The 27,582-nt window shown below is 41.4% G+C and overlaps 1 long non-coding RNA gene and 1 pseudogene across 1 annotated transcript in view; one reads left to right on the top strand and one right to left on the bottom strand.

The window, feature by feature from the left end:
- Positions 1-24,303, bottom strand: part of LOC123595706 — a 47,821-nt gene extending 23,518 nt beyond the window's left edge. The window contains exon 1 of the long non-coding RNA XR_006711314.1: positions 24,046-24,303. This is a non-coding gene — a long non-coding RNA (uncharacterized LOC123595706). The remainder of the gene's footprint in view (positions 1-24,045) is intronic.
- LOC123595705 lies at positions 5,403-6,263 on the top strand (annotated as a pseudogene).
- Positions 24,304-27,582: the final 3,279 nt, after the last annotated feature.

Raw genomic sequence — 27,582 nt, forward strand, 5'->3', positions numbered from 1 at the left:
AGAAATTAAGGAGGAAATTAAAACGTACACGGAAGCCAATGAAAATGATAATACAACAGCCTGAAACCTCTGGGATGCAGCAAAGACAGTCATAAGAGGGAAGTATATAGAAATCCAGGCCTTCCTAAAGAAGGAAGGTCTCAAATACACAATCTAACCTTACACATTAAAGAGTTGGAGAAAGAACAGAAAATAAAGCCCAAAATAGGTAGAAGAAGGGAAAAAATAAAGATTTGAGCAGAAACCAATGATACCAAAGTCAATAAACAGAACCGATCAGTAAAACCAGGAGCTGGTTCCTTGAAAGAAGCAACAAAATTGATAAAAACCTAGCCAGAATGATGACAACAAAAAAAGGAAAGGACCCAAATACAGTTAAGAATGAAAGAGAAGAGGGGCGCCTGGGTGGCGCAGTCGGTTGAGCGTCCGACTTCAGCCAGGTCACGATCTCGCCGTCCGTGAGTTCGAGCCCCGCGTCGGCTCTGGGCTGATGGCTCAGAGCCTGGAGCCTGTTTCCGATTTTGTGTCTCCCTCTCTCTCTGCCCCTCCCCCGTTCATGCTCTGTCTCTCTCTGTTCCAAAAATAAATAAACGTTGAAAAAAAAATTAAAAAAAAAAAGAATGAAAGAGAAGAGATCACAACACTACAGAAATAAAAAAAACAATCTTAAGAGAGTATGATGAGTAATTATATGCCATTTAATTGGGAAATCTAGAAGAAATGGAGAAATTCCCAGAAACATATAAGCTACCAAAAGTGAAACAGGAAGAAATAGAACATTTGAATAGACCCATCACCAGTAAAGAAAGTGGATTATTAATCAAAAATCTCCCAAAACCAAGAGTCCAGGGCCGCCGGATGGCTTTCCAGGGGAACTCTACCAAACATTTAAAGAATAGTTAACACCTAATTTTTTGAAGCTTTCCCAAAAAATAGAAATGGAGGACAAGCTACCAAACTCATTCTCTGAGGCCAGCATTACCTTGATTCCAAAACCAGACAAAGACCCCACTTAAAAGAACTACAGACCAATTTCCCTGATTAACATGGATGCAAAAATTCTCAACAAGATACTAGCCAAGCAGATCCAACAATACATTAAAAGAATTATTGACAACGACAAAGTGGGATTTATGCCTGGGATGCAAGGCTGGTTCAATATCTGCAAATCAACCTATATGATACATAACATTAATAAAAGAAAGAAAAAGAACCACTTGATCCTCTCAATATATGCAGAGAATGAATCTGACAAAATACAGCATCCTCTCTTGATAAATACCCTCAAGAAAGGAGGCATAGAAGGATCATACCTCAAGATCATAAAAGCTAGATACAAAAGACCCACTTCTAATATCACACTCAATGCGGAAAAACTGAGACCTTTCCCCTTAAGGTCAGGAACCTGACAAGGATGTCCATGCTCACCACTCTTATTCAGTGTAGTGTTGGAAATCCTAGCCTCAGCAATCAGACAACACAAAGAAATAAAAGGCAGCCAGATCGGCGAGGAGGAAGTCAAAATTTCAGTCTTTGCAGTTGATAAGATATTCTTTGTGGAAAATCCAAAAGATTCCACCAAAAACACTGCCAGAACTGACCCACGAATTCAGCAAAGTCGCAGAATATAAAATCAATGCACAGAAATCAGTTGAATTCCTATACACCAATAAAGAAGCAGCAGAAAGAGAATCAAGAAATTGATTCCGTTTACAATTGCACCAAAAACCATAAAATATCTAGGGATAAACCTAACCACAGGGGTGAAAAATCCATACACTGAAAACTATAGAAAGCTTATGAAAGAAATTGGAGAAGACACCAAAAAATGTAAAAATATTCCATGCTTATGGATTGAAAGAATAAATATTGTTAAAGTGTTGACACTGTGCAAAGAAATCTACATATTCAATGTGATCCCTATCAAAATAACTCCAGCATTCTTCATAGAGCTACAACAAAATCCCTAAAATTTATATGGAACCAGAAAAGACCCCAAATATCCGAAGCAATCCTGACAAAGAAAGGAGAATGGAGGTACCACAAGTCCGGACCTAAGGATGTATCACAAAGCTGTAATCATCAACACAGTATGGTACTGGCACAAAAGCAGATACATAGATCAACGGAAACAAATAGAGAACCCAGAAACGGACACACAAACGTATGGCCAACTAATCTTTGACAAAGCAGGAAAGAAGATCCAATGGAAAAAAGTCTCTCCAGCAAATGGTGCTGGGAAAACTGGAGAGCAACATGCAAAAGATGAAACTGGACCACTTCCTTACACCATACACAAAAGCAAACTCAGAACGGATGGAAGACCTCAACGTAACTCAGGAAGCCATCAAAATCCTAGAGGAGAAAGCAGGCAAAAACCTCTTTGACCTTGGCCATAGCAACTACTAACTTGACATGTCTCTGGAGGCAAGGGAAATAAAAGCAAAAATGAACTATTGGGACCTCAACAAGATAAAGAGCTTAACCGACTGAGCCCCCCAGATGCCCCTCCACTGAACAATTTTAACGGCTTTTCCTAAGCCTGAAGCTTGAAAGAAAGTTCAGTTTTATACCAAAAAAGCCTCATGAATCTGTTCACGATTATCACCTTTGACTCTAAATTGTCTTTAATTAACTCTGCTCCTCCTTTAGATCTATGTTTATTAATGTGCTAGTCTGGGACCTTTCCCTTTTAGTTAAAAGGACCAAGAATAGAATGGGAAACTATGTCCACTCCAGGTTTAATTAACCTGGAAAATCACTTTGCTCAGACCCAAGATGAGTCATCTAGTGGAAAGACTGTTAAATTTTCAATGCTCAACTCCAGCAAACAAAGACCCCCCGAAACTAGAAGTCTAGTTCCTGCTGTGACCTCAAGAACTAGGACATTGAAAAACGATCTTTATAAATTTAAGAGCTTCAAGGCCCCGCAGCCCTCTTTCCAACCTTTTCAATGTCCTCCCAATTCCCAAAGACGGGATTCCAAGGAACCACGGAGCCCTTCCCAAGCCTCCGTCTTAATCTCTTTGGCGAAACTACTCTCCAGATTGGGAATGAATGTATCTCTGTCTTTACTGAAGCTGCAACTAACCCAAGTGCTATAAAGCAGCCTTAGCCTTGGGGTACAAAAACAGCTCAATTAGGGGGGATCTATTAGATTTCAACACGTTCCTACCTCTGAACCTATTCCCTTTGATCAAGGCCCTTTGAGAGATATACACCCTATTCTCCTTAGTTCTTCGACCCGTATTGATTACCTGGACTGAGATTTCTTAGAAAAATACCATGCTGGAATTTCTTATGTCCAAAAGGGAAAAATAATTCTAGAATTTGACAACAGTAACCAAAATAGCAAAAAGGGATAACAGGATCCTTTGGCACCTTCTCTGTGCCGTGTCTGTGCTGGTACTATAGCTGAGTCTGGAGGTACTGATCATTTGTTCCTATTGGATCAGCTCCCATCCTCGTTATGGGCAAAATCTCCAACTGATCTTGGCAGAATCCACCGTGTACCCCCCGTCAAGATTCAAATCTATCCTGCAAAACTTCTCCCTAGAATTAATCAATATCCTATAATTTAAGAAGGCCTTCAATGCATCAACACCATAATAGAATGTTACAAGGCTCATGGCCTCATAATCCCCTGCAGTAGTCCATATAACACCTCTATTATACCTGTGAGAAAACCCAACTGCTGAGGATATTATTTTGTCCAAGACCTCCGAGAAATAAATAGCACTGTAATCCCTCGACATCCCCTGTTTCCCAAACTTCACACTCTACCTACATCGACTCCCATTGAAAGCAAAGTTCAATGTACTTGACCTATGTGGTGTAGTTTTTAGCATTCCAGTTTATAAGGATAGCCGGTATCTTTTTGCCTTCAGTTGCAGGGAATGAATGACAATACATCTGGACTGCAACCTTCCTGGGTTTCACAGAGTGCTTCATGTTTCCCACAATCCTTAAAGGTTCTTTTGGATGATGGAAAGTGTTCTGCAGGCTCTACTTTGTTACAATGTGTAGATGATTTGTTTCTCTGCTTCCCTGCTCATGCCTCTTCACACGAAGACAGCACCCCCCTGGGAAAACTTTTTGTTTTACAACTTAAGCCCATAAAGTCTCCAAAGAAAAACTGCAGTTTGCTCAAACTCAGGTTAGGTATTTAGCTCACCTGTTCTCAGAACAAGGCCCACATCTGGACCCAGGCAGACTGAAGGCATCCACAATCTCTCACAACCTAAAACTAAGAGCCAATTACAAGGCTTTCTTGGATGGCTGTCTACTCTCAAAACTGAATTCCAAACTTCTCTCTTAAGGCTCAGCACCTAAATGCTCTACTGAAAAAACGAGAATGCTAATCCTACTATTCGGAAAGAGGGGGATGACACAGCCTCGTAAACGTCATACCTTTAATTTATGTTCTGTGGGCCATTATGTATACAAGAGAGCCTGGTCCTTACCCATGACCGCTTTGCATGTCCTACCCTATGGACCATCCTTCATCACCAGTCATGGGCTATGACCCCCCCCCCCCCCACCTCCTCCATTTGGTAAGATGACCTGAAGTGGATGAGGGACTTGTAAAGCATATTCATCTTTTTCGGGAAAGACTTGGTGGGAATGTTGTAGAGATGGTTGTGAGGGCTTGGCAATTGAATTGCAAACCTGCCTGAGGACAGTGTAACATATCTCAAGCTTCTCAGGATGTATGTACAATGTGCTGTGTCATTTCCCCGTAATGAGGTCAGCTTTAGGTTTCTCCTGTCAAAAAGAAAGAGGATTTTTACACAAAGGCAGATGTATCATGAGTAGTTGTGCACACTTTACAGACACAATGTTTTGAGTTCTGTGAAGGATGAGATACACCCCTAAGTGTAGGTGCCTCAGGTGTCCTGTGTGAAATGGGGCACATGCATTATATAACACAGACCTTGTGTTCACCACCTGGGAGCACCAGTGAAGGAATGGGGGAAACTTGACTCACACAGGAATAGAAGGGAAATTGAGGACAGTAAGCAGAGTTTGAGGAGGTGAAGAGGGGAGGGTCTTGGGGTCAGTGAGATGCAGTTGCAGGCCATTCCTGACCACAGCCTGAGCAGGGAGCATGAGTTCCACACGGAGCTGCTATGTGGGATCACTCTCAGTGCACAGTGCAGGGTTCATCTCCGAAATGTCATTTTTGTCAAAGTGCACCTAGGTGATCATCTAAAAAGGTTGTTGTCTCCCCGTGTTGTCTGAAGGTTCTGGATATTTATGGGTGAGAAAGTGCCCTGGACATATAGGAAATTTAGCTTGGTCTTAAGGAAATCCTTGTCTGCCTAAGTTCACATCCCTCAGTGAGACTAAAAGTGAAGACAGGATCTAGATCAGCTGAGAGCCTGCATTAGCCTTCAACCTCGGTCAACCTACAATTCAGGGCTGGCCAGATGCCACCCCTGCTGGACCCCTGACATCACCCTGACTACAGCTTTGCATCTATCTCCTTAAACTTTTCTCACAATATCCCGAGATTTACCTGTGTTTCTGCTGTCTCAGCCAGAATACCAATTCTCACTGGGACCTACACAGAGCCTGAGCTGTGTTATCTGTGAAACAGAGGTAATATTTGTTTCTAAGGGCATAATAAAAAGAAGACATTTAACACAGAATGCATCTGCAAAATGCCTGTGAAATGTCCACTCACCCTTCTCACAGTTTCAATTAAGATATCTCCACACAAATGATCATCAAAAACAGATGGTCACGGTCATACTCCTAGGCTTTTTGGACTTGGGTGGTCGCGTTTTGGTGCGCTATCCAACTGAAAGAGTGCCGGCACCACTAGGATGAAGCTCGTAAGATTTTTGATGAAACTGAGTCATGAAACCGTAACCATTGAATTAAAGAATGGAACACAGGTCCATGGAACAATCACAGATGTAGATGTCAGCATGAATACACATCTTAAAGCAGTGAAAATGACTTTGAAGGATAGAGAACCAGTATAACTGGAAACACTGAGTATTCGAGGAAATAACATTTGATATTTTATACTGCCAGACAGCTTACCTCTGGATACACTACTTGTGGATGTTGAACCGAAGGTGAAATCTAAGAAAAGGGAAGCTGTTGCAGGAAGAGGCCGACCGAGGAAGAGGAAGAGGACGTGGTCGGGGTAGAGGAAGAGGGGGTCCTAGGCGATAATGTCTCTCAAGATTACTATTTCAAAGTGATACGTGATTTGGAATATTTTTTGTACAGGCTTTGTTTGTTTATGTCAGTTTTTATTTTATTTTTATTTTTATTTTTTTTTCAATGTTTATTTATTTTTGGGACAGAGAGAGACAGAGCATGAACAGGGGAGGGGCAGAGAGAGAGGGAGACACAGAATCGGAAACAGGCTCCAGGCTCTGAGCCATCAGCCCAGAGCCTGATGCGGGGCTTGAACTCACGGACCGCGAGACCGTGACCTGGCTGAAGTCGGACGCTTAACCGACTGCGCCACCCAGGCGCCCCTGTCAGTTTTTAATAAACATAAATGTAGGACACAGTTGTCTACTGACTGTCAAATTTTAATAGTTCATATAGATTCATGATATTTACATAGTAGGAGCTAAGCATTTCTACTAGGCAATCACAGACTGATTTCATTTTAGATCAGACTTTTAACTTTTGAACTAAAGTTTTTGTATGAATATATGTAGAATATGTACCTATTTCACATGCACTGAATATGCATTTTATTGTTTTACTTTGACTCCATTCTGTAGAACCTGCCTACAAGTGAAATAATAAGTTCATTTTGGTAGTTCAGGAAAAAAAAAAAAACAGATGGTCACGGAAGTTCATTAAACTAAGACTGTTAACACCTCAGCCTAGGGATTGGGAATTGCCATTTTAAACAATAAGACAAAGACCTGCCTTTTCTATTAAAATTCAGGCCCTACCAGGCAAAGAAAGAAAACGATAATTACGAGAATGTGTATATCAGAGTTCTACATCTGAGATCTGAAGACAATCATATTCCATTACATATAGACTTGCAGATGCATCCACACTCCAAAGTGTTCATCTGAGGCCACAGATTAACTATCGAAGAGGGAATGCAGGTAGGAAAACATAAAACCATAGGGAAATAACCCCAAGTCTCATAAATCTCACTGCCTTATATGACAACTATTTTGAAATTTGAAGAGGACTGTGTGAGCTGACAGAGTATGGTGATTATATATCTTAAAAATGTGTCAGATCTGCCTGCATGCTTTCTCTGCCCACCCGGTGCTCTCCACTTTGTTTTTCTTAGTATCCCTTAATAGTACTTTCACTGTTCTGTCTCTGTTTCAGTGTTTGCTTCTAGGAGGACCTACTCTCACTCCCCATCGAATGCACACAGTGCGGTTCCTATACACACAGGTAACAAACTAGCAGAAATTGAGGTGATGGAGGATAGTAGCAAGATCGCCCTTTTTGCAGAGGAGCCCAAGAGAGTTTTCTGGGGGTGATGGTAAGTTCCTATATCTAGATGCATGGGGTCCTTGTGCTCATTTATTTTAGAAATACTCACTGACTCCTGGTGCTTCGGGTCAGATAGACAGGTTCCTGACCCTAGAATATGGCTGATTTGTAATGGTGGGTAAGGATCAGGGACCAGCAGTGACTGTGGGAGATGAGTGAGGAGGCTACACATAGAGTCAGATCCTCACCCAGGATGCCATGTCTCCACAGACAGCAACCTTGTGCAGGAGGGCTCTGAGGATCACATATTTCTTGATCAGTCCTGTGAACTCCATAATCCTACTCCAGATTTCCCACTGAGGGATGGACAGGGCAGAGGCCAGCAGCTGGAGGACACCCTGATCATGGCTGGAGTGGAGCAGTGGGCCTGGGAGATTGAGTCAGAGAAAGGGAAGGCAGAAGGTAGTGAAGAGGAGTTTGAGAGATAAAGGGAAGAGGAGAGAAGGCAGTGTTTTCTACTGACTTCACTCACATTTCTGTGTGAACAAAAGGAGATTCTTGTCTTCAAGGGAAGGGAAGAGGGCTGGCAAAAAGACAGAGTGACATTCTCAGCTCAAGTGCTCAGGATATCTGGCTTGCTCTTGAATGCCTAACACAGGAAGCCTGCACTTTGTCATAAGTGGAACTGCAGCTCATACCATTTAGTGAAAATTAAAGTGATGATGAAGGCCTCATCATTAAAGTGGTGCAACAAAAGTATGTGAACATACAGAGAGATACAATAGAAGCAAAAGTCCAAAGTAGACCGACTGCAATACTTATGGGAATATAGACTATTGGAAAAGGAGGTACCCCAATGCAGGCTTTCAGACACCTGGGCAATATCTGAAAAAAAAAAAAAAGTAGTCCTTACTTCAAAAGCAACATTACTTTAGACACAAAGGGATCGTGATGGAAGGTTTAGGGAGAAACCATATGATTTCATGGTCCTGTACCCATGGTCCTGTACCCTCATGTCTCACCAAATTATATCCTTTAACTTGAGGCTATTTGTTATATGTAAATTATCCTTCATTAAAGAGAGTTTCAAAACATAAAATACTAGAAGCACATGTTGGAAAGTTCCTTTCAAATCCTGAAGTGCATGGGTGATATGAGTCTGCCTGCCCATGTCTCAAAAATACAAAATAATAAGACATTTAAAAACTTAATAATAGCAGAGTAAGAGGACCCTGAGCTCACCCTGTCCCATGTGTTCAACTACATAACATCCACATCCAAGTCCATGAACCAGAGAGCGATCCAAAGACTGGTAGAACAAACTCCACACCTAAGTAGAGAGAAGCTGCATCAGAAAGGTTAGAAATGTCAGAAAGGTGGAGGCTGGCTGCCTGCAGAGAGGGCAGAGAAAGTGAGCCCTCACACCAGGGAGCTCACACAGAGAAGACTAATCTCCATAACATTTGGCATTAAAACCCAGAGGGGCTGAATTTCCTTGAGTTTAGATCCAGGAGCTTTGGAGGTCAGCTGACCCAGCACTGGGTGATCCAGGAGGATGAGTGCTAGCCAGGTCCCTGCCTGTGTAGAGAGGCAATGTAAACGTGGCATTTTACACAATGCTGAGGCAACAGGAGACAGATGTATTCATGCTGATTCCTGAGTGTGTTGGAGGACTTCAACAATGAGGGAGCTCACAGGCACCATTCTTCTCCCCCAGCTTCCCAGAATAAGCATAGAAGCACCCACCAGTGGGTGAGGCTGCACAGACACATGCTACCTAACCCGTTACCAGTGCGCCAGTCCCAGGGGTTCACTGGGGGACTCACCACACCAAGCCTCCTGATCTCAGGGCAAACATTCGGGCAAACATTCTTAAAACCACAACGGCACCCTGTCCGACAAGCATGCATAGCTGCCACAGTACGCTGTGCACATCTGCACCTCACCCAGCTGTGCACATCCAGGCACCCTCATCTGTCTCACCCAGCCACATGTCCCCAGGCACAGACATGCTCTGTGCATATCCTCAAGCCCCTAGCTTCCACCACTGGTCCACAGCCCCCAGCCACCAAAGGATATTGGGAAATCTGGCATAGGACTAGTAGCATTGTGCAATTTTGCTAACACTCCTGCCCTGCTCCCAAGTTACCCAGTGGGCATACCACCCCACAGCTGGCCTGCCTGGGTCCCACTAACACCACTGAGAGCAAGCACAGCCCACAACAGACACGCAATCAGTGCAGACACCTGCACTGAAAGGAAAAGTAACCCAGACACAACAGCAGGGAGTGAGCAATACCCATACGATATCCTCCTGAAGGTCCAGGTCCTATAAATGGAGACGTGCACTGCTGAGGACTCCAGGACCTCTTCTTCATACAGTCGTTAATTTCAAGATCAGAAGGCACTGCTGACTTTCTTAACACAGAGAAATAGAGCCAGAGAGAAGACATACTGGACACACTGAGATGTTTTTCCACAATGAAAGACCTAGTCAAAGCCACAGCCAGAGATCTAAGCCAAAGAGATATAAGTAATATACCTGATACAGAATTTAAAGCAATGATCATAAGGATACTCATTGGAGTTGCGAAATGAGAAGAGTGAGACCCCTGACATAGAGATAAGATATAACACAGTAGACACTGAGGACACAATAAAGGAGAAACATGCTTGCTGGAACGAACAGAGGGATGGAAGAAGCAGAGGAACAAACCAGTGACCTCGAAGACTGGGTAATGGAAATTAATCACACTGAACCAAAGAGAGAGAACAGAATTCTGCAACGTGAGATGAGACTAAGGGAACTCAGTGACTACAGCAAATGTAATAATATTCATATTGTAGGAGTCCCAGAAGAAAGAGAAAAGGGGGCAGAAAATTTATTTGAGGAAATAATAGCTGAAAACTTCCCTAATTGGGGGAGGGAAACAAACATCCACATCCCAGAGACTAGAGAACTCCCATCAAAATCAACAAAATCAGGCCAACACCCAGACATATTGTAAGCAAACTTGCAAATTACAGTGACAATAAAGAAAAACTCTTAAGAGGAGCAAGACAAAAGAGACCTTAACTTAGAAGGCAAGACCCATAAGGCTAGCTACAGATTTCTGAACAGAAACTTGGCAAGTCAGAAGCGAGTGACATCACATATTCAAAGTGCTGAATGGAAAAATCAGCAGCCAACAATATTCTATCCAGCAAGGCTATCCTTCAGAATGGAAGTAGACACAGACTTTCCCAAACAAAAACTAAAGGTGTTTGTACCACTAAACCAATCCTGCAAGAAATATTAAGAGGGACTCTTTAGTGGAAAGGAGAGACCAAAAGTGACAGTATAAAGGTAAAAGACACAAATCAGTAAAACATGAATATTTCTGTAAAAAATCAGTTAAGGAACTCAGAGAAATGGATTTGAAATATAATAACATCTACCAAAAGCCTAGGGAGGAGAAAATAATGGGTGCAAAGGTAAATGACCATCAACTTAATACAAACTGCTAAATGCAGAAGAGGTTATATAAACACCTAACAGTAATGATATACTAAAACCAGTCATAAATATGCTAAGAATAAAGATAAAGAAATCAAATATACCAAAGAAAATAAGCAAAACATGAAAGACAGACAAGAAAGGATCGGAGAAAATCATTAGAAACCACAAGAAAACAGGTAATAAAATGGCAATACATACATACATATCAACCATTTCTTTGAAGGTAAATGGAATGAATGCTCCAATCTAGAGACGTAGGGTGTAAGAATGGATGAAAAAACAAAAGCTGGAGTAACAATACTTGTATCAGAAAAAATACACTTAAAAAAAAGTACATAACAAGAGACAGAGGAGGACACTATATAACAGTAAAGGGTACAATCCAAAAAGAAGATATAACAACTGTAAATATATCCCACAATTAAATGGGATTTTTTCCCAAGGTGCAAGGGTGGTTCAATATTCGCAAACAATCAATGCAATACAATACATCAACAGGAGAAGGGATAAGAACCATACGATCTGGGCACCTGGGTGGCTCAATCTTTTAACAGTCCGACATCAGCTCAGGTCATGACCTCATGATTTGTGAGTTCAAGTCCCGCATCGGACTCCATGCTGAAAGCTCAGAGCCAAGAGCCTCCATCGAATTCTGTGTCTCCCACTCTCTTTCTGCCCCTCCACTCCTCACGCTCTCTCTCAAAATTAATAAACGTTTAAAGAAACGTCATTTCAATACGTGCAGAAAAAAGTATTTGACACACTACAACATCCATTCATGATTATAACCCCCTAATATAGGTTTACAGGGAACATACATCAATGTAATAACAGTTATATATGAAAACCCTGCAGTGAAAATCAACCTTAATGGGGAAAATCTGAGAGCTTTTCCTGTAAGGTCAGGAAGAAGAGAAGGATGTTTACTCTTACCACTTTTAATAAACATAGTACTGGAAGTCCAAGCCACAGCCAGCAGATAAATGAAACGAAACGAAAGAAACAAAACAAAACAAAATAAAGTAAAATAAAATAAAAAAAAATAAAATCAAAACAAATCCTAATCTGGAAGAAGTGAAACTTTCACACTTTGCAGAGTACATGACACTATATATAAAAAACCCTAAAGAGTCCACCCAATAACTGCTAGAACTGATAAATGAATTCAGCAATGTCACAGGATACGAAATCATTGTACAGAAATCTGTTGCATTTCTAAACAACAATAATGAAGCAGTAGAAAGAGAAATTAAGAAAACAGTCCCATTTACAGTTGTACAGCAAATAATAAGATATCTATGAATAAATCTAACCAGAGTGGTGAGTGACCTATACTCTGAAAACTATAAAACAGTGGTGAAAGAAATTCAAGATGACACAAAGAAATGGATACTCATGGATCAGAGGTACAAATATAGCGAAAATGTCTATACTTCCCAAAGCAATTGACACAATTAATGCAATTTCCACCAAAATACCAATAACATTTTTCACAGAACCAGAACAGTTCTAAAATTTGTATGGAACCACAAAAGACCCCAGGCTTCAGAGTAAACAACCTTTATGTGAAGTGATAATTATAGATGTCATTATGCCTCTGGATCTTCTGCTCCAAAACACGGTAACTCTGCCCTAAGCATTTGAACAAACGGTAGACATATCCCAACCAGGGATCATTCTACAAAATACATTCTACAGATGTACCCTCAAAACTTTGCAGATTATGAAAAATATGGAAAAATCTAAACATCGTCATGGTCAAGTGGAGCCTAAGGAGACGGGATGACTGTAATGTGCCAGCTGGGATGAGTCTGGGACAGAAGAGGTTAAAACTGAAACAATCTGAATACAAATATAACATACAAACTTCAGTTAATACTACCATATCACTTCGGGATACTGATTGTGATCATGTACCAATTCATATGACATCAATAGTGAGGAGACAGTCTGATGTATGTGGAGACTCAATAATATCTTCCCAATTTTTCTGGTAACAAGAAACCCATCACGAATGAACAGATTATTAGTAATCATGGTTTTATGTTTTCAACACATAATATATGACTAGTTCTAGTATTAGTTACTAGTGATAGCCATGTACCTATTCTGGTTGTTCTTACTATTGTTTAATTTAAATAATATCATTCATGGTACAGAAAACTGAATACTGATATACGATTCATAGAAACATCTACTTTACATATTTTAAGATCATAATGTATGTATATACCACTGTATTATGTGGTATGTAAATTAAGTGTTTTTCTGATCTTGAACGAGCATGTCATTGAATGGCTTTCCATAAAGGTGGTTATCCTAGATAAGGAATGATACTCAGATTTTACAGGATGTACTTCACATCATGCCTGAACATTGTCAAAACAAAAAAAAAAATGTACACACGGCCAGATGGATAACTGTGGCTCAATTATTGTAAATAATCCTTGCTTTAATATTTTCACACATATTTTTAGCAGCAGTATAAGAGAATAAAATTATTCCAAGTCAAAGAGATATTCAAAGACTGGAAGAATGATACGGAGTTCAAAGGATTTCAGAAGGAAAAGATGTGACCATGAAGTGGCAGTCACAGGCAAGCAGTTTTCTCTGGTCCACTGTGACAGGTTTTCAGGAGGGGATGTCCATCACAGCATGTGATCTACAAAAAGGTAAGACCCAGAAGTACCAGAGGGAAAGACAATGCTTTAGGAAGAGGTGACTTGGAAAGGGTGCTTCTGTGCATAAGTGATGGCTCAGCAACCTGGCTGGGGGTCCCTGGGTCAAAGATTTCAGAAGGCCAGCAATAACCCAGACTCACAAAGATCTTAGAGCCACAGAGTTGATCTTCATCTATGATTAGGAGATGGTCACAGTTTTACAGGATATGATCATCGGGCCGGCAGTAGATGGCTAAAATATTATTTAGGGCTGTATTTAAAAATTTTTTTTTAACATTTATTTATTTTTGAGACAGAGAGCATGAACGGGGGAGGGTCAGAGAGAGAGGGAGACACAGAATCTGAAACAGGCTCCAGGCTCTGAGCCATCAGCACAGAGCCCGAAGCGGGGCTGGAACTCATGGACCGTGAGATCATGACTTGAGCCGAAGTCGGACGCTCAAACGACTGAGCCACCTGAGCGCCCCTTTAGGACTATATTTTAATAAAAAAATGGATGTGTAAAAATTTGGGTTTGGAATGTTAAGAAAAATCACAGGCCCATCATGGAGTTACTTATGCTAAGGCCCCATGTCACTAAACCTAATTTCATTCCTGTAGGAATGTAACCTTTAACCAGTCAGCAAAGAATTTCCTAGTCGGTGCTGGAAATTTAACTGATAGACCCCTGCCATTCCCCTCAGGGAGGAAATCTTGCCTAAATAAGATATTCCATGCCACTAAATTTGTTTTAAGTTTATTTATTTTGAGAGAGACAGAAAGAGACCACATGCAAGGGAGGGGCAGGAATAGAGGGAGAGAGAGAATTCCACGACAACGAGGTCATGATCTGAGCTAGGATCAAGACTCGGACACTTAACCAAGCCATCCAGACACCCTGAGAATTTGGCTTTTCAAAATTTAGCAGGCTTGGCTGGGATACAGCCCTAGGAGCACTGGCCTACTCCTTGAGAGAAGGCAGCAAATTACTTGCAGGCAGATGGCATGGAAACAGTGATCTGTACATTTCCTGGTGCACACAGTGGGGAGATTATACACTGATCATGGAGAGCATCCCTGAGAGGCAGTGTTCACAACAAGGGGACAAAGGCGCTAGGACAGAGGAGCTGGGTGGCGCCATTTTCCTCCTCTTCCCCACAGCATAAACACAGAGCCATCTGCTGGAAACAGTTCCATCCCCACACTGGCTGCCTAAGCTGCTTACACCAACCCCACATTCCTGTGCTTTGGTGAGACTGGCCTTCTAGGTCAATCAGGCTTGCCTCAGTCCCAATGGAGGTGTCCCCTTCTGGTTCCCCAGAGACCAGCAGAAGCCCGTGACCACACCACCTCTCTTGACCAGACAGTTCCACAGGGCTTCACTTCGAGTGGCAGTCGTTTCAAGTCTCATTTAACGAGCAGATCGGAGCAGACCTAGATAAAACTCAGCACATTCTGGCCAAGGACCATACATTGCCCATACAACTGACCTGAAGGATAGTGCAGCAAGAACACAAAACAGTGCATGCAACACACACCACAGACACTCCCTGATGTGCCAGGCCCTGGACACTAGATGACTTCCTCTTCATAAAGCCATTCATCTCACAGGCAGGTTACATAATGAGCTTTTGTAACACAGAGAAGCAAATACTCAGCCAAAATTCCAAGACAAGAGGAATGCATCCCAAATGAAAGAACAAGATAAGGTCATAGCCAGAGAAATGGAAGGAACACTTCCAAACTCATTCTATGAGGCCAGCACGGCCTTGAGTCCAAACTGGACAAAGACCCCACCAAAAAGGAAAACTACAGACCAATTTCCCTGATGAACCTGAATGTAAAAATTCTCAACAAAAAGTAGCAAACTGGATCCAACAATACATACAAATAATTATTCACCACAATGAATTGGATTTATTCCTGGGATGCACAACCGATTCAATATCTGCAGATCAACTGATGTGATACATCACATTGATAAAAGAAAGGATAACAACCACACGATCTTCTCAATAGATGTAGAAAACGCATTTGACAAAACGCAGCATCCTTTCTTGATGAAAAAAAAAAAAAAAAAAAAACAAACACTCATGAAAGGAGGGATAGAAAGATCTTGCCTCAATATCAGTATGTCCAGATACGAAAGTCCCACAGCTAATATCATCTTCAATGAGGAAAAACTGAGAGCCTTCCCCTTAAGGTCAGGAACACGACTGGAATGTCCACTCTCACCACTGTTATTCAACATACTGTTGGAAGTCCTAGCCTCAGCAATCAGACAACAAAAAGAAATACAAGGTGTCCAAATTGGCAAGTAGGAGTCAAACCTTCCCTCTTCACAGGCATGATACATTCCATGGAAAATCCAAAAGACTCCACCGAAAAACTGCTAGGACTGATACAGGAATTCAGGAAAGTCTCAGGATATAAAATAAATATACAGAAGTTGGTTTCATTTCTAAACACTAATAATGAATAATGAATAATGAAAGAGAAATCAAGGAACTGGTCTCATTTAAAACTGCTTTAAAACCATAAAATACCCAGGGATAAACCTAACCAATGAGGTAAAAGATCAGTACACTTAAAACAATAGAGGGGCGCCTAGGTGGCTCAGTTGGTTAAACACTGACTTCAGGACAGGTCATGATCCCTCATTTGTGGGTTCGAGTCCTGCGACAGGCTCTGTGCTGACAGCTCGAAGCCTGGGGCCTGCTTCAGAGTCTGTGTCTCCCTCTCTCTCTCTCTCTCTCTCTGCCCCTCGCCTGCTCATGTGGTCTCTCTTTCTCTCTCTCAAAAATAAACAAACATTAAAAAAAATAAAGGAACAAACCATACAACGTCTATGAGAGAAATTGAAGAAACACAAAGAAAGGGAAAAACTTTATGCTCATGGATTAGAAGAACAAATATTGTTAAAATGTCAGTACTACCCAAAGCAATTGACACATTCAATGCAATCCCTATCAAAATAACAACAACATTCTTCACAGAGCTAGAACAAACGACCCTAAAATTTTAAGGAGCCAGAAGAGACCCCAAATAGCCAAAGTCATGTTGAAAAAGAAAACAAAGCTGGCGACATTACAATTCTGGACTTTATGGTGTATTAGAAAGCCACAATCATCAAGACAGTATGGTACGGGCACAAAAACGGATACAGACATCAATGGAACGGAATAGGGAACACAGAAATGGACCCTCAAACATAGGGCTGAGTAATCTTTGATAACGCAGGAAAGAATATCCAATTGGAAAAAAAAATAGTCTCTTCAGCAAATGGTACTGGGAAAACTGGACAGTGAGAATGAATTTGGACTATGTTCATAAACCACACACACGCACACACACACACACACACACACACACACACACACTCACACACCCCTCAAAATGGATGAAAGATCTAAATGTAAGAAAGGAACCATCAAAATCCTAGAGGAGAAAAGAGGCAATCTACCTCCTTGATCCTGGCCACAGCAACTTCTTGCTTGTCATGTCTCTGAAGCAAGGGCAATAATAACCAAAATGAACTATTGGGACATCAAGATAAAAAGCTTCTGCACAGCAGAGGACACTATCAGCAAAACTAAAAGACAACTGAATGAGATGGGAGAAGATATTTGTAGGTGACATATCAGATAAAGTGTTAGTATCCAAAATCTAAAAACTTATCACACTCAACACCCAAAAACCAAATAACCCATTGAAGAAATGGGCAAAAGACATGAAGAGACACTTTAACAAAAATGACATCCAGAATGGTCACACATGAAAAGATGCTCAATCTCACTCGTCATCACTGAAATACAAATCAAAACCATAGTGGGATATCCCCTCACACCTATCAGAATGGCTAAAATTAACATCTCAGGAAACGACAGATGTTGGCAAGGATGCAGAGAAAGGGAACGGTTTTGCAATGCTGGTGGGAATGCAAAGTGGTGTAGCCACTCTGGGAAATAGTATGGAGATTCGTCAAAAAACTAAAAATAGAACTACACTAGGACCCAGCAATTGCACTACTAGGTATTTATCCAAAGGATACACTAACGCTGACTCGAAGTGGCACATGCACTCCAATGTTTATAGCAGCATTATCAACAATAGCTAAATTATGCAAAGAGCCCAAATGACCATTGACAGATGAATGGATAAAGAAGATGTGGTATATTCATACAATGGACTATTACTCGGTGATCAAAAACAATGAAATCTTGCTATTTGCAACAACGTGGATGGAATCGGACTTTATTATGCCAAGCAAAATATGTGAGAGAAAGACATATATCATATGATTTCTCTCATCTGTGGAATTTAATACAACTGATGAACATAGTGAAAGGAAAGCAAAAATAAGATACAAACAGAGAGGGATTCAAACGATCTAAGAGACTCTTAAATACAGAGAAGAAACTCAGGGTTCCTTGAGGGTAACTGAATAGGGGTATGGGCTAAATGGGTGATAGGCATTTAGGGGGGTTACTTGAGATGAGTACTGGGTATATTTTGTACTTGATGGATCACTAAATTCTACTCCTGAGACTGTATTCCACTATAACGTAACTAACTTGGGCTTAAATTTAAAAAAGAAGAAATATTAAAAATAAGTAAAGAAATGTACTACCAGTGAAAAGCAAAGAATATTTAAATCGGACTCTTTGGGGCACCTGGGTGGCTCAGTTGGTTGAGAGACCGACTTCGGCTCAGGTCATGATCTCATGGTTTGTGAGTTCAAACCCCGCATCGGGCCTGTGCTGACACCTCAGAGCCTGGAGCCTGCTTATGATTCTGAGTCACCCTTTCTCTCCACCCCTCCCCCACTCCTGCTCTGTCTCTGTCTTGGACATAAACATTAAAATTTTTTTTTAAATCAGACTCTTTGAGTGGAAATGAAAGACCAAAAGTGTTACAGACAAGAAAGGATCACAGAAAACATCAAGAAACAATGGCAAAACAATTAGTAGAATGGCACTAAATACATACCTATCAATAATTACTCTGAATGTAAATAACTAAATGCTCCAATCAAAAGACATTGGATAGGGTGTCAGAATGGACGAAAGAAAAAAAAAGAAAACAAACAAACAAACAAACAAGACCTATCTAGATGCTGCCTACAAAGCCTTATTTGGACTTAAGTCACCTGCAGATTTAAAGTGAGGGAATGAAGAAATATTTATCATGCCAATAATGTCAAAAGAAAGCCAGTAGCAATACTTATATCAGGCAAAATAAACTTTAAAACCAAGACTCTATTTTGGTGCCATTTGGGTAAATACCTATTAGTGAAATTGCATGACCCAATATTTGTAGCAGCATTATCAACAGTAGCCAAACTATGGAGAAAGCCCAAGTATCCAACAACTGATGAAAGTATAAAGAAGTTGTGTGTTGTGTGTGTGTGTTGTGTGTGTATAAGTATGTATACGCATATGTACATATATACATATGTGTATGTTCATACATACATTCATATGTATATACAATGAAATATAACTCCGCTTCAAAAAGAATGAAATCCTGCCATTTGCAACGATGTGGATGGAGCTAGAATGTGTTATTTTAAGTGAAATATGTCAACCAGAGAAAGACAAATATATGATTTCACTCATGTGGAATGTAAGAAACAAAACAGATGAAAACATGGGAAGGGGGCAGGAAAAGAGAAGAGTGGTAACAAACTACATGAGTCTCTTAATGTTAGAGGAAAAAACTGAAGGTTGATGGAGGGAGATGGGTTGGCACTGGGCTAGATGGGGGACGAGTATTAAGGGGAGCTCTTGTTGTGATGAGCACTGGGTGTTGTATGTAAGGGATGAATCACTGGATTCTACTCCCGAATCCAAGAATGCACTGTTTGTCAACTAAGAATTAAATTAAAAAAATAAATAAAGCTGTAACAAGAGATGAAGACGGACACGATCTCATACCAAAGGGGACAACCAAACAAGAAGATCCAATGATTGTATATTTTGATGCACCCAACATTCAATCACCAAGTATATAAAACATTTAACAACAACAATAAGGGAACTCATTTATAATAATATAACGATAGTAGAGGACTTTAACACATCACTCACATCAATGGACAGAAACTGTAAACAGAAAATCAACAAGGAAACAATGGCTTTGAATGACACACTGGACCAGATGGGTTTAACAGAGATATTCAGAACACTCCATACTAAAATGGCAGAGTACACATTCTTTCAAGTGCACATGGAGCATTCTCCATAATTGATCACATTCTAGGTCACAAATCAGGCTTCAAGAGGTACCCAAAGACAGAGATCAGACCAAGCATCATTTCTGACTGCAAAGCTAGCAAACCTTCAAAACCTGTGGTTTTTGAAGTCAACCACAAAAAGAAGGTGGGGGGGGAGGCCACAAATAAAGGGAGGTTAAATAACATACTACTAAATGAATGGGCTAAACAGGAAATCACTGAGAAAATACACTGAAACAAATGAAAATGAAAATACACTGGTAAAACCCTTTGGAATGTGGCAAAAGTAGTCTACGATGGAAGTATATAGCAATTCAAGCCTACCTTAAAGAGCAAGAAAAATCTCAAAATATCCTAACTTACAACTAAAGGAATGAGAAAAAGAACAGCAGAAGGAAGAAAATAATAGAGATTAATACAGAAATAAGGAATATAGAAACCAAAAAGACACTAGACCAAATAAATGAAACCAGGGGTTGGTTTTTTGAAAACAGCAATCAACATGAAAACCACCTAGGCAGACTTTTCACAAAGAAGAGAGAAAGGACTCAAATAAAATCACAAATAAGAAAGGAGAAATTACAGTCAACACCACCAAAATACAGTTAGAAGATAATATTATGAAAAACTATATGCAACAATTTGGACACTCTGAGAAAAAAGGACAAATTTCTAGAAACACACAAACTACCAAAATTGAAACAGGAAGATACATAAAATCTTAAAACAAAGTAATCAAAACAGTAGCAAAAAGCCCTCTCCCTCCAACACAAGAGTTCAGGGCCAGTTGGCTTCACTGATGAATTCTACCAAACATTTAAGGAAGAGGTAATATCTATTTTTCTCAAATTATTAAAAAAATAAAAAAAGGAAAACTTACAAATTGATCTTATGGGGCCATCATTACCCTGATACCAGAACGAGAGAAAGCATCCACTAAAACCAAAAACTGCAGTGGTGCCTGTGTGGCTCAGTCGGTTTACTGTCCAACTCTTAATTTCGGATTAAGTAATTATCATGCGGTGTGTGGGTTCGAATCCTGTGTTGGACCCTGCGCTGACAGTGTGAAGCATGGCCAGGATTCTCTCTCTCCCAGTCTCTCTGCCCCTCCCTCACTTTTATGTATTCTATCTCTCCAAGTAAATAAATAAACATTTTAAATATGCTAAAATTTTTTCAATAAAACTTCAGACCAATAGCCTGATGAGTATGTATGCACAAATTCTCATTAAAATACCTTCAAATTAAAGTCAACAATACATTAATAGAATCATTTACAATAACCAAGTGGGATATATTCCTGGGCTGCAAGGGTCGTTCCACATTCACAGATCAATCAACATGATGCGCCACAGTAATGGAAGAAAGGATAAGAAAAATATGATGCTTTCAACAGATGCAGGAAAACCATTTCACAAAATTCCATGCCCATTCATGATAAAACCCCTCAGCAAAGTACATTGAGACTCAACCTACCTGCACATAATAAAGGTCATCTAGGAAAAACCCACAGCTAATCTCATCCCCAATGGGGAAAAATTGAAAGTTTTTCCTCCAAGGTCAGGGACAAGACAGGGATGATCCCTCTCACCACTGTTATTCCACATAGTACGGCAAACCCTAGCCACAGCAATCAGACAACAAAAAGAAATAAGAGGCATCCAAATCGGCAAGGAAGAGGTAGAACTTTCACTATTTGGAACTGACATGATGCCCTCTATAAGAAACATGAAAAACTCCCATAAAAATTGCTAGAATTGATATATGAATTTGACAAATCACAATATACAGAAATCAATTTACATAACTCTGCATTTCTATAGATGAATAATGAATTAACAGAAAGAGAAAAGGGATCAATCCCATTGACAGGTGCACCAAATACCCCAGGATACCTGGAATAAACCTAACCAAGGAGGTGAAAGACCTGTACTCTAAAGGCTATGAAACACTGATGAAAGAAATGGAAGAGGACACGAAGAAAAGGAAATACATTTCATGTTCACGGATAGGAAGAACAAAATACTGTTAAAAGGTCTACACTCCACAAAACAATCTACACATGTAATGAAATCCCTATCCCACAAACAAAACATTTGTCACAGAACTAGAAGAAATAATCCCAAAATTTGTATGGAATGACAAAGACCCCAAACATCAAAAACAAAATTGAAGAGGGGCGCCTGGGTGGCGCAGTCGGTTAAGCGTCCGAATTCAGCCAGGTCATGATCTCGCGGTCCGTGAGTTCAAGCCCCGCGTCAGGCTCTGGGCTGATGGCTCAGAGCCTGGAGCCTGTTTCTGATTCTGTGTCTCCCTCTCTCTCTGCCCCTCCCCCGTTCATGCTCTGTCTCTCTCTGTCCCAAAAAAATAAATAAAAAACGTTAAAAAAAATATTTCAAAAAAAAAATAAAAAATAAAAAAACAAAATTGAAGGAAAGCAAAGCTGGAGACATCACAATTCCAGAGTTTAGGTTATATTACAAAGCTGTACTGAACAGAACAGTATGGTACTGGCAAAACAACAACAACAAAAATACAGACGCAGAGATTAATAGAATGGAAACGCAGAAATGAACTCACACATATATGATCAATTAATTTTCAACACAGCAGGAAAGAATATCTAGTGGAAAAAAAGATAGTCTTGGGACACATGGGTGGCTCAGTCAACAAAGCGTGTGATTGTGAATTCAGCTCAGGTCATGATATCAGGGCAGTACAGAGCATGCATGGGATTCTCTCTCTCCATTTCTCTCTGCCCCTCTTCTGCATGCTCTCTCGTTCTCTCAAAAAGAAATAAACAAACTTAAAAAAGTCCCCTCAACATATGGTTTTGGAAAAACTAGACAGCAACCTGCAAAACAAAACAAAAACAACAGACCACTTTCTTACAACATACACAAAAATAAATCCAACATGGATAAAGACCTATGTGTGAACCCTGAAACCATAAAAATCCCAGAGGATAACTAACATAGGCAGTATCTTATTTGATATTGGCTGTACAAACATCTTTGTAGATATATCTCTAGAGGTAAGGGAAACACAAGCAAAAGGGGATTTCTTAAAAATAAAAAGCTTCTGTCACCAAGAAAATAATCAACAAAGCTAAAACACTTACAGAATGATATTTGCAAACGACATCTGATAAAGGGTTAGTGTCCAAAACATATAAAGTTATACAGCACCCAAAAAAGGAGAATTCCGATTAACAATGGGCAGAAGACACGAATGGACATTTCCCAAGGAAGACATATACATGGCCAAGAGAGACATGAAAAGATGCTCAACAACACTGATCTTCAGGAAAATACAATTCAAGAGTACAATGAGATAACACATCACATCTGTCAGAATGACTAAAATCAATGAATGTTGAAACAGCAGGTGTTGCCAGGGATGTGGGGAAAGAGAAACCCTCTTGCACTGTCGGTAGGAATGCAAACTGGTGCAGCCACTCTGGGAAACATCATGGAGATTCATAAAAACAAAACAAAACAAAACAAAACAAAAACCCAAAAAACCCCTGCAAATACAACTACCTTACAATCCAGCAATTTCACTACGAGGTATTTACAGAAAGAATACAAAAATAATTCTTCAAAGGGATACAGGCACCATGAGTTTACAGCAGCATTTTCTACAAAAGCCAAATTATGGAAACTGACCAAGCATCCATCAACTGATGAATAAACTGAGATGTAGTGTATGGAATGTAATATTATTTAGCCGTAAAAAAGGAAATCTTGTCATTTGCCACGAGGTGGATGGAGCGAGTGAATGTTATGCTGGGTGAAATAAGCCTGTCAGAGAAAGACAAATACCAGATGATTTGACTAACACGTGGAAATGAAACAAAACAAAGGGGGTGGGGGGAAGGAGACAGTGACAAACAAACAGACTCTTAACGAGGAAACAAACTGAGGGGTTCCACAGTGAGGTGGAGGAATGGGTGAAACAGCTGCTGGGGATTAAGAAGTGCACCTGGGATGAGCTCCGGGTGACGTGTTGAAGTGTTGCTCTATATTGTACACCTGAAACTAATATTACACTGTATCTTTACTCACTGGAATTTACATTAAAAGATAACATAAGGTTAATGACAGGTACCTAACAGGTTTTCTGTAGTTTTCAATCACTTCGCTAGGTTGGAAAAATAACCATGAAATTTTTTAAAAAGTATGTATGATGTGGGGGACAGTTTGTGCCCTTACCCCGGTCTCTGGTTCCAGCAGGACTCGGATAGTGGGTCCCAGCTCATTCTTCTAGAAGGTCCTGAGACAAACATTTCGTGTATTCACGTCCTAACGGAATGCAGCTCCCGTTCTTCTGAATTTCTGTCAGGGTTTCTTCCCGGAAACAAGCCTGAATCTGGAACAAACCATCGACTGCATCGATGAGGTGATGTCGTGGGACCCCGCAATCCACGAGTCCTTTAGTAAAATACGACTTGTTCAAATACTGTCCAGGAAGTTGAGGAATTAAACACGGGAACCCAGAAAATGCAAGGGCCTGTGCTGCTTAGCAACCAGCTTGACCAGGGAAGCCACCCGGCGCGCCCTCCTCAGCACTCAGTACAACAAGGCAGCTTCTCTCTGGCGACTCAGGAGATGCCAAGTTGCTGCAAAGCTCCCAAGGTCTCCCCTGGGGCGGGCGGCAGAACCTGCTGGAAACGCAGTTCTGATATGTGTCCTGAGACAGCGGTAGAGGCCCTGTGTCCTCTGGGAGCAGCAGCAGCCCTTCCTGCTCTGAAGTGCCCTGGGTCAGAAAAGCCGATGGTGCGCCCTCTGCTGGCCATCACTGCCCAGGCAGAGGAGCCCGCCCCTCCAGGTCTGTGGTGCTTGAGCTCTCTCTGCTGGCTACCCTGGGAATTCCTGCAATGTTGAAGGCCCTGGTCGCTCAGCTGAGGTACTGAAGGTGCTCTGGGCAACTAAGCCTGTTCTCCACATTGGGAAGGATCTTAGTGACAGGGCCTGGGACACAAAGAAATCTTTTCCTTCTCCTTTGTTTTGAGTGAAGAATGAAACCGAATTTATTAACATAATGGAATCATTTGTAATGTTTTAAGCAATGTCCACAGAAAAATAGACCGCCAATTTACACATGCTGAGCAAGTAATTGTGTTTACCACCAGAGTGTTTAGGTTAGATAAGAATTGACACCTTTGAGAGAGAGATAACTGCTTCCAGCTATGGAATGAATGAGTCCTAGGGATACAAGAGACAGCCAATGGAATAGAGTCAATCCTGTAATAATATTTTTGCATGCTTTCACAGGATAGCTACACTTGTGCTGAAGTACAACATAATTTGTAGACATATGGAATGACTACAATGTATGCCTAAAACTAATACAACAAATGTGTGAAGAATATTTCAATGAAAAATCGACATCCTTTATGCTATCTTTATCTTTTTTTGCCAATAAACTATCATTCCTGGGGCACGTGGGTGGCTTAGTCAGTTAAGTGTCCGACTTCCCCTCAGGTCATGATCTTCCAGTCCATGACATTGAGCCCTGTGTCAGGTTCTGTCCTGACAGCTCAGAGCCTGGAGCTTGCCCCAGATTCGGTGTCTCCTGCTCTCTCCCCCCTCTCTCCCTCAGGCTCTCCAAAAGAAAAACAGAAACATTTTAAATTAAAAAAAAATCATTCCTACTTTAGAATCTGTGAAATTCCATTTATACTAGATTCTCTAACATCACCATCTTGATGTTAGAGCTTATCTGAATAGTCACTAATAATATCTTTGATGACACATATGTGGCAGGGTCAAAATGCAACTTATAGGGAGCTACACATCTGTTATGAATTTACTGTAAGTATCCTTGGCTAATATTTCCAATGAAATGTGCTTTAGGGATACAGATGTATGAAATAATGTCCATCAGTCATATAGGTCAAATTCCTATAGGACCATTATGCCTTCAATTACTAATTGCCATCTCTTCAAAATTAAAAGAAAGCTGGGACAAGAAAATGTCTTTGAATTTGATGTAAGAGAAGACTATGGTGTTTTAAAGGGTTCACCTACCATCTGGCATCCTCAGTTTGGCAGTGGACAGGAGGATAGAAACCCATGATCTTGATGCACACTGCTAGTTCCAGAGGGAGAATATGGACCTTTTTATCAATATCAGCAGTTCAACTCTGCCAGGTCGAGACTGCTAGACCTGGGGGCAACACAATGCCTGATGCCTGGGTTCAGAACATGAGGAAGACCAGCTGGTAGGGAGCGGCGGGGAAATCCAACAGGGCCTGGGGCAGTGAGGGAGATGGGTCCGGGTCCCCTCCCTACAGGGCAGGCTCTGGCGTTTACCTGCCAAAGAGCAGCACACTCTCCCTCAAGACATCCCTCTCCATGACAGAACGTGAGGCTGTGCCCCCACAATTCCAGGAGGAAATGAGGGATACCCATCTTTTCAAATGCAATAGCCTCTGCAAAGCTTGGCCCCAGGGTTGTTGGAGTCTTGGAGTCATGGAACGCTGATGCCAATGATACCTGCCATTTCTGCCCCAGCACTCAGAGACACTTCATACATCCCCTCTCTCCTGGCCCACCTCACCCCATCCACCTTCCTGGACCAGGTCTCTATTTTCTCCTTGTACTTCCTCTTTGTCTCTGTTTCTCTCTAACCACATCTCTCTCTATTTCTTCCTTTCACTCTCCAGGACTTGCCCAGTTCCCCTATCACTTGTTCAGTGTCTCTCTCCCTGCCTGCCTCTTTGTCCACCTCTCCCCAGGCTTCAGGATATCTGCTCTGTGCATGCAGCCCTGTCCAGGAGCACAGGGCCCACCTGTCTCTCCCTCTCTCATGTCTTGTTTTGTCCCAGGCCCTGATCACAATGGAGGAGAATCCCCTGTACAGCAGCTGCTCATGTTGACATTTGCTAGAGCAATGCTGGCAGCATGTGGACAGCCAGACATTTACCCTTGGTGGCCCTGCCATGAGCCAAAAGCTCCAAGAGGGCTGGCTGCTTCCCTAAGCTGGGAGGAAAAAGGGGCTCACAGGGTTCAGTGTCCCTGGGGCAAAGTGGATTGGCTTGGCCTATGTAGAAGGAGCCATATGCTTACACCCAACTCTCCTGGGTGCTGTCGAAGGAACCTAACTCAGACCATGGAGCTCTGCCCTCCCCATCCCTCAGTAAGGTAACAGGGGAAGCTTTGTGGGACATCATGTGACTCACCACAAAAGCTGCGCCATTTGCCCCCTTGGAGGCCACCTAGATTGGTGCTATTGGGGGAAGCTGGTAAGGTGCACAAGGGCACAAGAGCTGAGTTAATGCAGGGCCTCCACACTGGTCTCCTGAATCCATTCCTCAGCATCGGAAGAGACCCTTTCCTGGAGACAGATACCTGCCCTCCTCATCAGCACGAACGCCATCAACTAGCACGCAAGCCGTGTGCTCATGAGTATCTTTCTACAGATATAACAACCACCACCAGATCTCCGTAAAGGATGCATCTAACTCCTCAGATGGAACTATAGGTCCCTTCCAGGCATTACAACCCCAAAGAATGATCTGTCTGCTTCCAACTAGCCAGTTGGCTAACTGCATATACAGGAACCCCCAAGTGTACGCTTGATGGGGAATGAGTGTTGATTTTCCTGGAAACAGATGCTGACACAGAAACACAACTGTGACAAGTGTATTAGGGGACATTAGGAAGAACAAAGTGGAGTGGACAGGGTGGTCAGGGAAAGCATTCAGACCAAGGGGCATATTAGACACCATCTCTAAATACATAACC

The sequence above is a fragment of the Leopardus geoffroyi genome, assembly GCF_018350155.1.
Source record: "Leopardus geoffroyi isolate Oge1 chromosome E3 unlocalized genomic scaffold, O.geoffroyi_Oge1_pat1.0 chrE3_random_Un_scaffold_51, whole genome shotgun sequence".
NCBI lineage: Eukaryota > Metazoa > Chordata > Mammalia > Carnivora > Felidae > Leopardus > Leopardus geoffroyi.